At 42.5% G+C, this 12,778-nt stretch overlaps 1 protein-coding gene across 7 annotated transcripts in view; it reads left to right on the forward strand.

Annotated features, from left to right (window-relative positions):
* gro (TLE family member transcriptional corepressor groucho) overlaps positions 1–12,778 on the forward strand; it is a 224,795-nt gene that overhangs the window by 76,948 nt on the left and 135,069 nt on the right. The gene's annotated exons all lie outside the window — the stretch shown is intronic.

Below are 12,778 nucleotides of genomic sequence, written 5' to 3' on the forward strand. Positions count from 1 at the left end.
GGAGATCGTGGAATTCGTGGAAATCGTGGAAATCGCGGACAGGGGAAGGGGAGGGCTCCCGATCGGTGGAAGCTCTCCATTATCCGGTGTACCTTTGGCGACCCATAAATTCGCGATTGTATCTGGCCCCCTTGGCCCCGGAGTTTTAAGTCTTCGAATCGTTCGGGAAAGTAAAGTACCTTCTCAACTTCAAAATTCGGAGGAAAGTCGCGGCGACGAGAACGTTTCCTGATATCTCCTTCCCCCGTGTGTTCGCGTTCAAGTTTTACAAGATGAAAAGATCGCCATTTAATCTCGAATTATTATTTATAACGAGGTTAGCAACGTTTGCGATGAGCATTTCGTACGAAACAAGGGTACAAATTACAGTAATGTCTCTTCAACTGGCGCTCAGATTGTCTTCGAAAATGGACAATTTGGGAAAAGGTTCGTTTTTATAGTTTCGAATTGTCAAAAACTATAGAAGAATTATAACTATATATATAATATAGTTATATAATAGTTATAGTTATGTAACTTAATAACTATAATAACTATAATATAGTTATATAATAGTTATAGTTATGTAACTTAATAACTATAATAACTATAATATAGTTATATAATAGTTATAGTTATGTAACTTAATAACTATAATAACTATAATATATAACTATAATAACTATAATATATAACTATAATAACTATAATAGTTATATAACTTACTAACTATAATAGTTATATAACTATAACTATAATTATATAACTATAACTATAGAACTATAGAAACGAGCTGCAAGACCCGAATAATCGTATCTCCTGTTCCCAAATTGTCCATTTTTGTGCAGAATCTGAGCGTCAGTTAGGGAGACATTACTGTATTCGTTTATTTTTGCACTAGGTTTACGCCGTTTCGACGCGTTCTTGATTCAATGTCTTGATTTACAATTATTGAAATTGGAACAATACGTTTATTGCACGTTAATTTTGTTTCATTGCACGTACCGATTGTTCATTTCGAAACGTTAAATCTAAATATCTCGAAGATAACGCATTTTCAAGTGAAATCTTGAATTCAAAAGTTACTCAATTTCAACGGGGAAATGCAACTGTTTTATTAACCGTAATCTTTAAATGGAAAGCTATATTGTCGTTTGCAGATCTTTATTCTACGTGACGAAGGATTTAATTTTTTGTCAATATTTTTCAGTCAGATTTTATCTTACCAGGATGTTTAATTAAATGAGAAATTTGTTTACTTATGAAACTTCTTTATTTTCTTTTATTCTTTTTGTCATTTTATCTCGGGAACGGCGACAGTTTCTCGTTTCATAAACAATAATCTCTGAAGCTGTCGACAACAAAAAATTAATAAAATAGCTCTACTTCCTCCTTGAAATCGAGTCACTTTTCTATTTAATATTTTTCCCAAAAATATGTCGGTTTCGAGAATATGTATTTGGATTTAAAGTTTACAAATGAACACCCTATATATTATGACACAGATCACTATCATAAAGATTACTAAAACGTCTGCTTTCAGCGCACCGTAAACCTAGTATTAAGTCGAAGTGATATCATGTTCTTTATCTTTGAACTTTGCTAACTTTTTTTTCAGAGAGTTAACTATTAATTCAAACTGTTAACTTAACTTTATCTTTATCTTTGACAATTTATATTCGCCGTCTATTAAGGTTTAAATATCGATGGCGAGAGAACGAAGTTTCACTGTTCAAGAAGTTTTAATTATTGTAATTCCCCGAAGAACAGTCGTACGCCAATGGACTGAAATAAATAGTATGCATACAGGAGATGTTGTTGATGCTTGACTCGTGGCGATTCTACACGTAGAAATGAGAGCTTGTACATGTACTTGGATTAAGGATGACATGTTTATTTCGCTGTTTATTTGAAACAAGCTTAACAAATCTACTCTTTAAGTGAAATCTGTTACCGGACTGCAGGCTGCAAGTCTATTAATATATTTATGACTCATCGATGCCAAAAGCGCTGATCTCTTATAATCACTCGAACTAATGATCTGATAGATTTGTAACAAATATGGCTCAAAAACGCAACTCTTTTATTATTACATTATTTTATTATCATTTTATCCGTCTCTACTACTTAAAAACTACGCCTAACTTTTTTTCGTCGCAAGTGCATAAAATCCGCAGTTCAATCACTAGAATTTAATTTTACGATCTTCTCTTTTTTCATAAAAATTTTTATTCACATAAATATTATGAAGAGACCTTCTATTACTTTTCAGCTATAGGTCTTGATGCTAATTAATTTACAACAATGCCATTGTTACAACCAGGCTGCGGATTTGATGTATTTATGGCCGAAATTGGGTACGATAATGTCTCCCTTACTGACGCTCAGGTTGTGCACAGAAATGGACAATTTGGGAAGAGGCGATACGATTATTCGAGCCTTGCGACTCGTTTTTATAGTTGTTGACAATCGATAACCATAAAAAAACGAGCAACAAGGCTCGAACAATCGTATCTTCTCTTCCAAAATTGTCCACTTTTGTGGATAATCTGAGCGTCAATTAGAGAGACATTACTGTATTTACAATTTAAAATGCTATAAAGATCGAAGGAATATTAAAACGTCAATCTGTCATTTTTAATTTAAAATTAAATTATATATATATATTAAAGCGATATCAAAACGATGATAAAATGATATAAAAACGATTCAAGAAAGAATGAACTTGCCAAATTAGTCTCTTATCTCTTGCAATCGATGCGGAGATTCAATTAGATTTAATTAGAGAGACATTATTCTATTTACAATTTAAAATGCTATAAAGATCGAAGGAATATTATAAAACGTCAATCTGTCACTTTTGATTTAAAATTAAATTATATATATATATATATTAAAACTATATCAAAACGATGATAAAATGATATAAAAACGATTCAAGAAAGGACGAACTTGCCGAATTAGTCTCTTATCCCTTGCAATCGATGCGGAGATTCAATTAGATTTAATTAGAGAGACATTATTCTATTTACAATTTAAAATGCTATAAAGATCGAAGGAATATTATATCGCCAATCTGTCACTTTTAATTTAAAATTAAATTATATATATATTAAAGCGATATCAAAACGATGATAAAATGATATAAAAACGATTCAAGAAAGAATGAACTTGCCGAATTAGTCTCTTATCCCTTGCAATCGATGCGGAGATTCAATTAGATTTAATTAGAGAGACATTCTATTTACAATTTAAAATGCTATAAAGATCGAAGGAATATTAATCAATCTGTCACTTTTGATTTACAATTAAATTATATATATATATTAAAACGATATCAAAACGATGATAAAATGATATAAAAACGATTCAAGAAAGGACGAACTTGCCAAATTAGTCTCTTATCTCTTGCAATCGATGCGGAGATTCTTCGCGTCGCATAAAAATCCGCGGTCTAGTTGCAACTCAAGCGGAAAACTCGCCCCGCCATCGATCCGACATAAATCAGATAAATATCAACCTATCGCGTATTCCATCGTTCGTTGTTACGACTTTGTGAGCATTTCTCGAGTGTTTGTCCCCGCGGCGAGCGTGTTAATTGCGTTCACGCGAAGCGTCGGCGTTCGAAAAACCTTTCGGGTTAACAGGTTAGCAATTACGAAGAAAGTGTTTATAGAAACCGCGTGACACACACACACACGCACACACGGGGCCACTCCGTTTTACAAGGGTCATTGGAGTTTTTGACTGCGATACGGATCTCCGGGTAACGCAAACACCGTGTTATTCGAGGGTTATACGTACCTGTATTGTTCCGCGCGGATCTGAAAAAAATTGACGCGTGGTCGCGGCACACGCCCATGAAAATCCCCCTGTTTACATTGTAATCGCAGCGGAGGAATCGATCCGCGCGCGAGGAACGATGTCACCCACGGGCTCGTCACATTGAATTCGGTAATCTTTGTCGCGCGTGCAGAGGAGAGGCAGGCAGGCGGGCCCCCCCGCGGGGCCCCCGCGGGCCGATCGGGCCACAGGCCATAGGGCGAAGAAAAACTCCGATCGATGATTGTTCCCGCTCATATTGCCGGGTTCTATTCGATTCGGTTCCCATCAGCGCGAAGGCAATTAGCTCGACCAACCGTACTAATCGTATCGTCATCCGTAAGGAGCTTAACTTGGGACTTACCTATATTAAAGTACGGCATTAACCGTCGGGTCCCGAAGTATTTTCCCGGCGACCATTTTATTTCCGCCGCTACTTTATTAAATATTTATTAAACCGGGAACAGGAATTCGTTAGGACGACGGGGACGGACGGGGACGGCGCGCGGGACAGGCCGCGCGGCGCGGCCGAACTTCGGGACACGTTTTAAAAGCTTCCCGCGCGCTCTTCCGTTCGCCGATCTCACGGCTTAATTTAAATCCCTGGTACGACAGCGAACCGCCTGCGCAAATACATTCGTATTTTTCAGCGCTGCTTGTGCCGTAACCGCTGCCTCCCGTCGGCGGCCGCGGTACGGTTCAACAATTTTCACGGTAAAAATCAGGCCGGTTCGCGGAATTGTTTCAAGAATGTCGGCTCGATTAGAGGGAGACCGGAGCCATGGAATGTGTCCAGTGAATGGGAAATCGTCGGGAAATACGCGCGGCGCTTTTTAATACTTTTTCGTAATGGGGTCAGGAATGACCCCGACCGTCTATCTATTTCATTCTGTGGTAAAGATTCTATTTTCCACGTCTTCGGTGTTTGGCGCGTTAGCTGAGAATAAGACGCGCGAGTGCAGCGTTTATTTGGAATTAAAGCGACACGTTCTTGTTTTGCACTTTTTATTTGGAGTCTGTCGTGACTCTGTTGTAGTAGGAGATGTTAAAAATATTGCGGATGGGAAGCTATTAACGATTGTTCTAAACGTCGGAAATTGTCGGAAATACGCGCGGAAATTTTTAATACTTTTTCGTAATTGGGCCAGGAATGACCCCGACCGTCTATCTACTTCATTCTGTGGTAAAGATTCTATTTTCTTCGGTGTTTTATGCGTTAGCTAAAAATAAGATGCGAGTGCAGCGTTTATTTGGAATTAAAGCGACACGTTTTTTTTTGCACTCTTTATTTGGAGTCTGTCGTGACTCCGTTATGGTAGGAGATGTTAACCCTTTGCACTCGAGTGGCGATCCTGACTAAAATTATTACACCACGTGCCAAGATAATTTTTACATTATCAGAGTTTAGATAGAAAAGATTGTTAAAAGTCTAACTGCTGTATGAGTCATAAGACTCAATTTCATATGCATGAAATAGACTTTGGCATATAAAATGGAAATTCTATAAGTTAGAAAAGTTAATTTAGATTTACAATTAAAATGGCTTCGAGTGCAAAGGGTTAAAAATATTGCAGATTGGAAGCTATTAACGACGATTGTTCCAAACGTCGGAAATCGTCGGAAATACGCGCGGCGCTTTTTAATACTTTTTCGTAATGGGGTCAGGAATGACCCCGACCGTCTATCTATTTCATTCTGTGGTAAAGATTCTATTTTCCACGTCTTCGGTGTTTTGCGCGTTAGCTGAGAATAAGACGCGAGTGCAGCGTTTATCTGGAATTAGATCGATGCGTTTTTGTTCCACTTTTTATTTGCAGTCTGTCGTGACTCCGTTGCAGTAGATGTTAAAAATATTGCGGATGGGAAGCTATTAACGATTGTTCTAAACGTCGGAAATTGTCGGAAATACGCCGGGCGATTTTTAATCCTTTTGTAATGGGGTCACGAATGACCCCGATCGTGTGTATCTATTTCATTCTGTGGTAAAAATTCTATTTTCCACGTCTTCGGTGTTTTGCGCGCTAGCTAAAAATAAGACGCGAGTGCAGCGTTTATCTGGCATTAAATCGACACGTTCTTTTTGCACTTTTTATTTGGAGTCTGTCTTGACTCCGTTGTAGCAAGTATTGTTAAAAATATTGCGAACGGAAAGCGATTAACGACAATTGTTTCGAAACGCAACTAAAAGTATTCTCTTAAACGAAATCGCGAAATCGAAATTAACTTGAACTTGAAATTGAAATTGGCGAAGTTCCGTTCCCATTCGTCGATGTTAACATATGAAAGAAATTCTTGAAAACAGGACAGTTTCGTGCCGTTGTTTCACGTTTCGTCGCGCCCATCTTCGAGCTCGGTCTTCGATCGAGAGAACAATAAATTGACATTTCTGTATCCATTTCTCAATTTGAGCTATCCGTTTCGACTTTGATCGTTTAAAAAACATACTGAAACGGCATACTGAAACGTTCTCGATAATAGATTCGACCGGAGACCGGTACGGGATTCGTTTCACCGATGCGTTTGACAAGAAGATACGCCGACGACAAGCTTAATCAAGGCCCGCGAATAAGTTAGTCTCGAGTTGCGGTTGTTTATAATATACATATCTCTGGGATTACATTCTCCGCCAGGTTAAACCCGTAATACGTTCGTTCGAGGAAGTTTGATATAGCCGTCGCTTTCATCAGGACATGTACGAGACAACGGGGGAAAAAAAATGAAGCACGCCGACGCGACGCGGTTCGTTGGAATTCGCCGATACAGCACGTCGCTTTGAGATATTGGCGTGTATCGATGTTATATTCGAAAGCTCTGTGCATCTTCGTGGTTTTTGTCTCGAAAGACAATTCGTCTCCCTCGTCGAGTGTGGGCTGAGATCGATACGCGTGGAAAACGAAGGAACACAGTCGGCGCCGCTTTTAGAACTGTTATTTCATTATTAGCGCGACTCCCGTTGTTTCGTAGCCCACGGCCTTCTGTTAATCGTCTTTGCAATTGCGGCATGATTTCATGATCCTTCGATACTAATCGCGCTTCAAACATCTGCGAACGAATAAGTAATCGCTTGGGAGAAACTGAAGTGTTCTGCCATTTTATTTTGAGCTTCACCGTGCCGATCTCACGGCTTTCTGGACTTCTAATTTACTTTGCCGTTCTGCCACGATTCTCTAATTCTGCGCTTCAAACATCTGCAAACAAATAATTGATACGTGGAGAAAATTTGGACTGTAATGTTATTGCCACGACTCTTTGTTTTAAACCTGTTGCCTCCTTGATACTAATCGCGCTTCAAACATCTCCAAACAAATAATTGATACGCGGGATAAATTAGAATTGTTATTTGACTATTATAACTCTCGTCGTTTCAAGCTCGTCGTCTCTTGGTCCTGCAATCATTCTCGCCGACCAGGCGCGATTCGATCCAATCGCGCTTCAAACATTCGCAAACGAATAAGTAATCGCTTGGGAGAAACTGAAGTGTTGTTATCCTGCCATTATTCTGACCTTCATCGTGCCAAACTCACGGCTTCCTAGACTTCTAATTTACTTTGTCATTCTGACACGATTCTCTAAAATTCTGCGCTTCAAACAACTGCAAACAAATAATCGTTACGCGAAGAAAATTGGGACTGTTATGTTATTGTCACGACTCTTTGTTTTATGCCTGTTGCCTCCTCGATACTAATCGCGCTTCAAACATCTGCAAACAAATAATTGATACGCGGGCGAAATTAGAACTGCTATTTGATTGTCATAACTCTCGTCGTTTCAAACCGACTGTCCCTTGGTTCCGCAATCATTCTCAGAAGCGATTCGATCCAATCGCGCTTCAAACATCTGCAAACGAATAAGTAATTGCTTGGGAGCGATTGTGCGAACTCACCGCTTTCTGGACTTCTAATTTACTTTGCTATTCCGGCACGATTCTCTAAAATTCTGCGCTTCAAACAACTGCAAACAAATAATTGATACGCGGGAGAAATTAGAACTGTTATTTGATCGTTACAACTCTCGTCGTTTCAAACCGACGTCTCTTGATCTTGCAATGATTCTCGCCGACCAGGCGCGATTCGATCCAATCGCGCTTCAAACACTCGCAAACGAATAAGTAATCGCTTGGGAGAAACTGAAGTGTTCTGCCATTTTATTTTGAGCTTCACCGTGCCGATCTCACGGCTTTCTGGACTTCTAATTTACTTTGCCGTTCTGCCACGATTCTCTAATTCTGTGCTTCAAACATCTGCAAACAAATAATTGATACGCGGAGAAAATTTGGACTGTAATGTTATTGTCACGACTCTTTGTTTTATACCTGTTGTCTCCTCGATACTAATCGCGCTTCAAACATCTCCAAACAAATAATTGTTACGCGGGATAAATTAGAATTGTTATTTGACTATTATAACTCTCGTCGTTTCAAATCGACGTCTCTTGATCTTGCAATGATTCTCGCCGACCAGGCGCGATTCGATCCATCGCGCTTCAAACATCTGCAAACGAAGCCTCGATACACAGGAAAAAGCAACCCATTTCACAATTCCAACGAGTCGCATTATTTCAAACCAACACTCCTCCGGTCACTGAATCGTCGCCACTCCGACGCGACTCGCCAACCCCACGAAAGCCGAATCGTCTCCAAACGCCCGCAAACAGGCCGAAAAAGAATGCGGTCGTCGCTTTCGTAACAGACGCGCCATTATCCCGACGAGTCCCGTCGTTCCGTACCTACATCCTTCCGGGCTTTTAATCATCCTCGCCAGCCGGGCGCGATTCGCAAACCCTTTCAGCGTAATCGTACTCCAAACATCTCCAAACTTGAAACAATACAAAGCGATCCGCTTGTCCCCCGTTTTCCGAGCATTCTGCAAAGTGTGCAATCGAATAGATGGCCGCGTCGGGGCCGGGGGGCGGGGGGACGGCAGGGTAAGGGGTATAGGGTGAAAAAGCGAGAACGTCACGGTGCCACGTGATCGCCTACAAGCTCGGCGGTGTAACCGTCGGTGCGGTAACGTCGTCATTTGCCCGGCGACAGGGAAGGAAGCGGAACAACGAAGACCGGTCGGAAGAAGCGCGAGGGAAAAAAAAGAGAAGAAAAGAAAAAGGAAAAGAAAAAGAAAAAGAAGATGATACAGAGCGTCGCGATCATCGATCCGAACGGTCGGAGCAGTTACACGCGGATACGGCTTCCATCGCAATCCCGACCGCCACCGGAGGGCCCCCTCGTGCCCCCCTCGATCCCCGGCGTGTTCCGGGCTCGCGAGATCCTGCGCCGATGTTAACTGTACGTTTGATCGTAATTGTCGCGAACTGTACCATCTCTGTAAACTGCTACACCGATGTGACACCGTGCAAGCAACCAAGCAGCAAGCTGGGCCGAGTGGTTGGGGCTTTCGGGGACGGGAGGCGGCGGGCGGTGGGTGGCGGTGGATAAGGGGGTTGGGGAAGCTGGGAAGAGGTGACAGAGGGGTTGACGGAGGGGCCGGGAGGAGGAGGAGTTGAGCCGGTAATCGATATCTCCAAAGTAAACGAAGAGAGAGAGCGGGAGAAAGGGAAAGACGACGACGGGGGATGGAAGAGAGCAGAGAAGCGACGGGGCGGGAAGGGTGGCGCAGGGCGGGGGAGGGCGGACGGGGGTGCGGTGGAGGGAGCCCGGCGGGGAAGAGGAGAATTAGAGACAGAGAGAGAAATTGATGTCGAGGGTTTGTCAACTACCGACAAGTATTATATACGTGCAGTCCGACCGGGGCCGTGTGTTCGTGTAACGTATGTATAGACCTCCACGAGCGTGTCTCTGATATTCTAATTCCACCCCTGTGTATTTCAACCAGCCACCTTTCCCGCCCCTCCTACAATTCATCCTCCGCGATTTTCATTAGGGTAACGTGCCGCGTAAATCCGTGCGCCGCTTCAATATTTTTCCCGCCGTCTCCCCTCCCTCCCCCCTAGCCCTCCCCGCTCTCCCACGGCCGGTACTTCGTCGACTTCTCTCTTCGACGAACCTCTTCTCCCCCCGCGCGCTTCCCCTCGCCACGCCGACGTCGAGCTTCCATTCTTTTGTAAACTTCAGCACGGATCATCACCTCGCGACACGTTCTCACCCGGCGCGCAACCCCTTCGAGCGACGTCGATTCGTTACGCTGCTTTCGAGGATTTTTCGATAACCGAGGTCCGGGGCCGGCGCATCGATCCGGCTCGCGACGAGGACGCGGTACAAACGGGCTCGCAGGACGTCCAGAATAGGGTGAACCCTTGTGTGGAAAAGTGGCCGGGCGTTGCGCAAACCGACGAAACCCGGCCGGCGGAACATCTTCGCGCGGATATAGCTGCGTTGCCGAGAAGCGTTTGGATCGCTCGATCGCTGGACACGCGTGCTACGGGTAGTTTAGCCTTGAGAACTTTCTGATTATACACCTTGATCGAGAGCCATGGAGAACGGGCTTGCGATCTTCAAAGAGATCGCGGCTGTTTCCTATAACACGACAAGCGTTGTGACGATAGTTTTCGAACGATTGTTTGTTCTGTTCTTTCGATGGGATCAGATTGTTCTGAAAGTTGCTTTAGAAATACGTTTGATATTGTTAGACAACGTACGTAAACTAATCGTTTATATTCACTTGTGATCTGTTAATGTTTTATCAATTCCTAGGCTGTTGCTTATTTAGCTTGTTGTACGATCGCGTAAATACTATTTTAAATTCTCATTGCGGACGGTAGTTTGTGTTCTACAGCAACTGCAAAGGTAATCTGATCGCGAGTGATTCTATATTGAACCGTGCAAGCGTGCATTAAGTGTTTATTTTTTATCCGAGTTCCGCGCCGCGTTGGCGATATAAGCGAAGATTTATGGAATTGTTGAAACGAACGAAGAGGAACGATATTTATGAGAATGAAAAATGACAAAGAATGAACATACATTGCGATCAAAATTGTCGATTTATACAGTATTTTTGCACAGAGATATTCGTCTTATTGCTTTCTTCTAAGCTCGACACGGACAAACGATATAAAACTTCTTTCCGAGCTAGGAAATTGCGAAGGATAAAATAGTTCCAATTACCGTAGATTTGAAAAGAATTCTGAGAAGCGGTCAAAGAGTGTACGTATACTTTTAAGCAGCAGGAACAACGTGGCCAAATATGAAGCAACTCGGCGATCATATTTTTTGGGTTACGTTAACACTAAACCAACCGACCTGTAATGATGATTAGCGTGCACTGACTCATAAGAGTGAAAAGGTAGAATTCACTTGGATTTTGTAAAGTTTTAATTATGAGACCTGTTTCAATAATATAATTCATTCAATCATTTTCCACGAAGAAGTCTCCAAAGTTTGTAGTATCGTAAAATAAAAAATCGGCCATTTTGACCGTGATGGCTTTAGTGTTAACGTCATTAGCCTCTTCGAAGAAAAAAAAAAATAGAGTAATATGTCTCCCTTATTGACGCTCAGATTGCGTACAAAAATGGACAATTTGGGAAGAGAAGATACGATTATTCGAGCCTTGCAGCTCGTTTTTATAATTGTTGACAATTCGTAACTATAAAATCAAACCGCAGGGCTCGAATAATCGTGTCTCCTCTCCCCAAATTGCCCAACTGTTTTGGACAATCTGAGCGTCAATTTGGGAACAGGAGATACGATTATTCGAGCCTTTGCAGCATCTCGTTTTTATAGTTGTTGACAATTCGTAACTATAAAATCAAACCGCAGGGCTCGAATAATCGTGTCTCCTCTCCCCAAATTGCCCAACTGTTTTGGACAATCTGAGCGTCAATTTGGGAACAGGAGATACGATTATTCGAGCCTTGCAGCTCGTTTTTATAGCTGTTGACAATTCGTAACTACAACAAATGAACCGCAAGGATCGAACAATCGTATCTTCTCTACCTAAATTGTCCATTTTCGTAGAGACAATCTGAGCGTCAATTAGAGAGACATTACTGTATCTCCGTCAACCCTCTGTTGTCTTTCACAAATTTCGTTGCACCGTCCGTGGTTCAGCTCGAGGACTCTTTTACAATCGAAGTCGCATCTGTCACCTGAAACATTAACTCCGTTGTAAAGACCGAGTTTCCGACTACAATTGTGTTTCGAAGCGGAACGACAAGCTCCGCAATATTTTCTCCGCTCGTTGTTCGCGTTGCCCTATTTTTATCGCGGAACGATTGAACTCCGGTGGAATTAATTCCGGAGGAAGTATGCGGCAACGAGGTCCTACGGTTCGATTTGGATCTCGTCCCCTTGATTTTATTTAATACTCTGGTAGAAAGAGGCCGCGGGAGCGAGCGAGAAAGCGAGAGGGAGGAGGAAAAAAAAAGCGTGGTCGTTAAGTCGATAAGAAATTGATTCGATTCCCATTATGAAAACGGAACGATTCGTATCGATAAAACGCGGGGCCGGAAAGACGCGAAAATATTCTACATGGAAAAGCGGTCTCGGTGGCGCGGCACGTTTTTCACCCTTTGAAAAAGCCAGACCTCGCGATTACCCTTCTCGCGACTACCCTCCCCCGCCACTCCCCCTCTCACACCTTCTCTTTATCCGTGTTTCGTTTCTGCGCGGCGTAACAAATTAAACATAACCCACATCCTCCGGGTACGTTTCTTGATTACTTCTTGTTTTTTCCCCCCGGTTGCGTTCCCCGTCAGCTTCTTTTTACAGATTTTATTTCCACCTTTGAAGTTTTCCACCGAGCAATTTAGTGTTCTCGTTCCTTCCTTCGTTTTTTTTCTCCTTTTTCCTTCTCCTCCTTCTCCTCCTCCTTTTCCTCACCCTCCTACCCCCTCCCACCCGTGCGCTCCCTTTGCTCCCGCAAGCCGACCGTTCGCCACTGTTCCCGTCCTCTTCGCACCGGCGTTTACGAAGTTTCATAACGGCGCGCGCGGAGCGGACACCGTCCGCGGGGTTAACTATTTTCACGAATTTAACGTTTCCCATCCCGTTCACCCGTTTCTCCCGCAGGATAGCCGAGGAGAG

The sequence above is a fragment of the Megalopta genalis genome, chromosome 4, assembly GCF_051020955.1.
Source record: "Megalopta genalis isolate 19385.01 chromosome 4, iyMegGena1_principal, whole genome shotgun sequence".
NCBI classification, from domain to species: domain Eukaryota; kingdom Metazoa; phylum Arthropoda; class Insecta; order Hymenoptera; family Halictidae; genus Megalopta; species Megalopta genalis.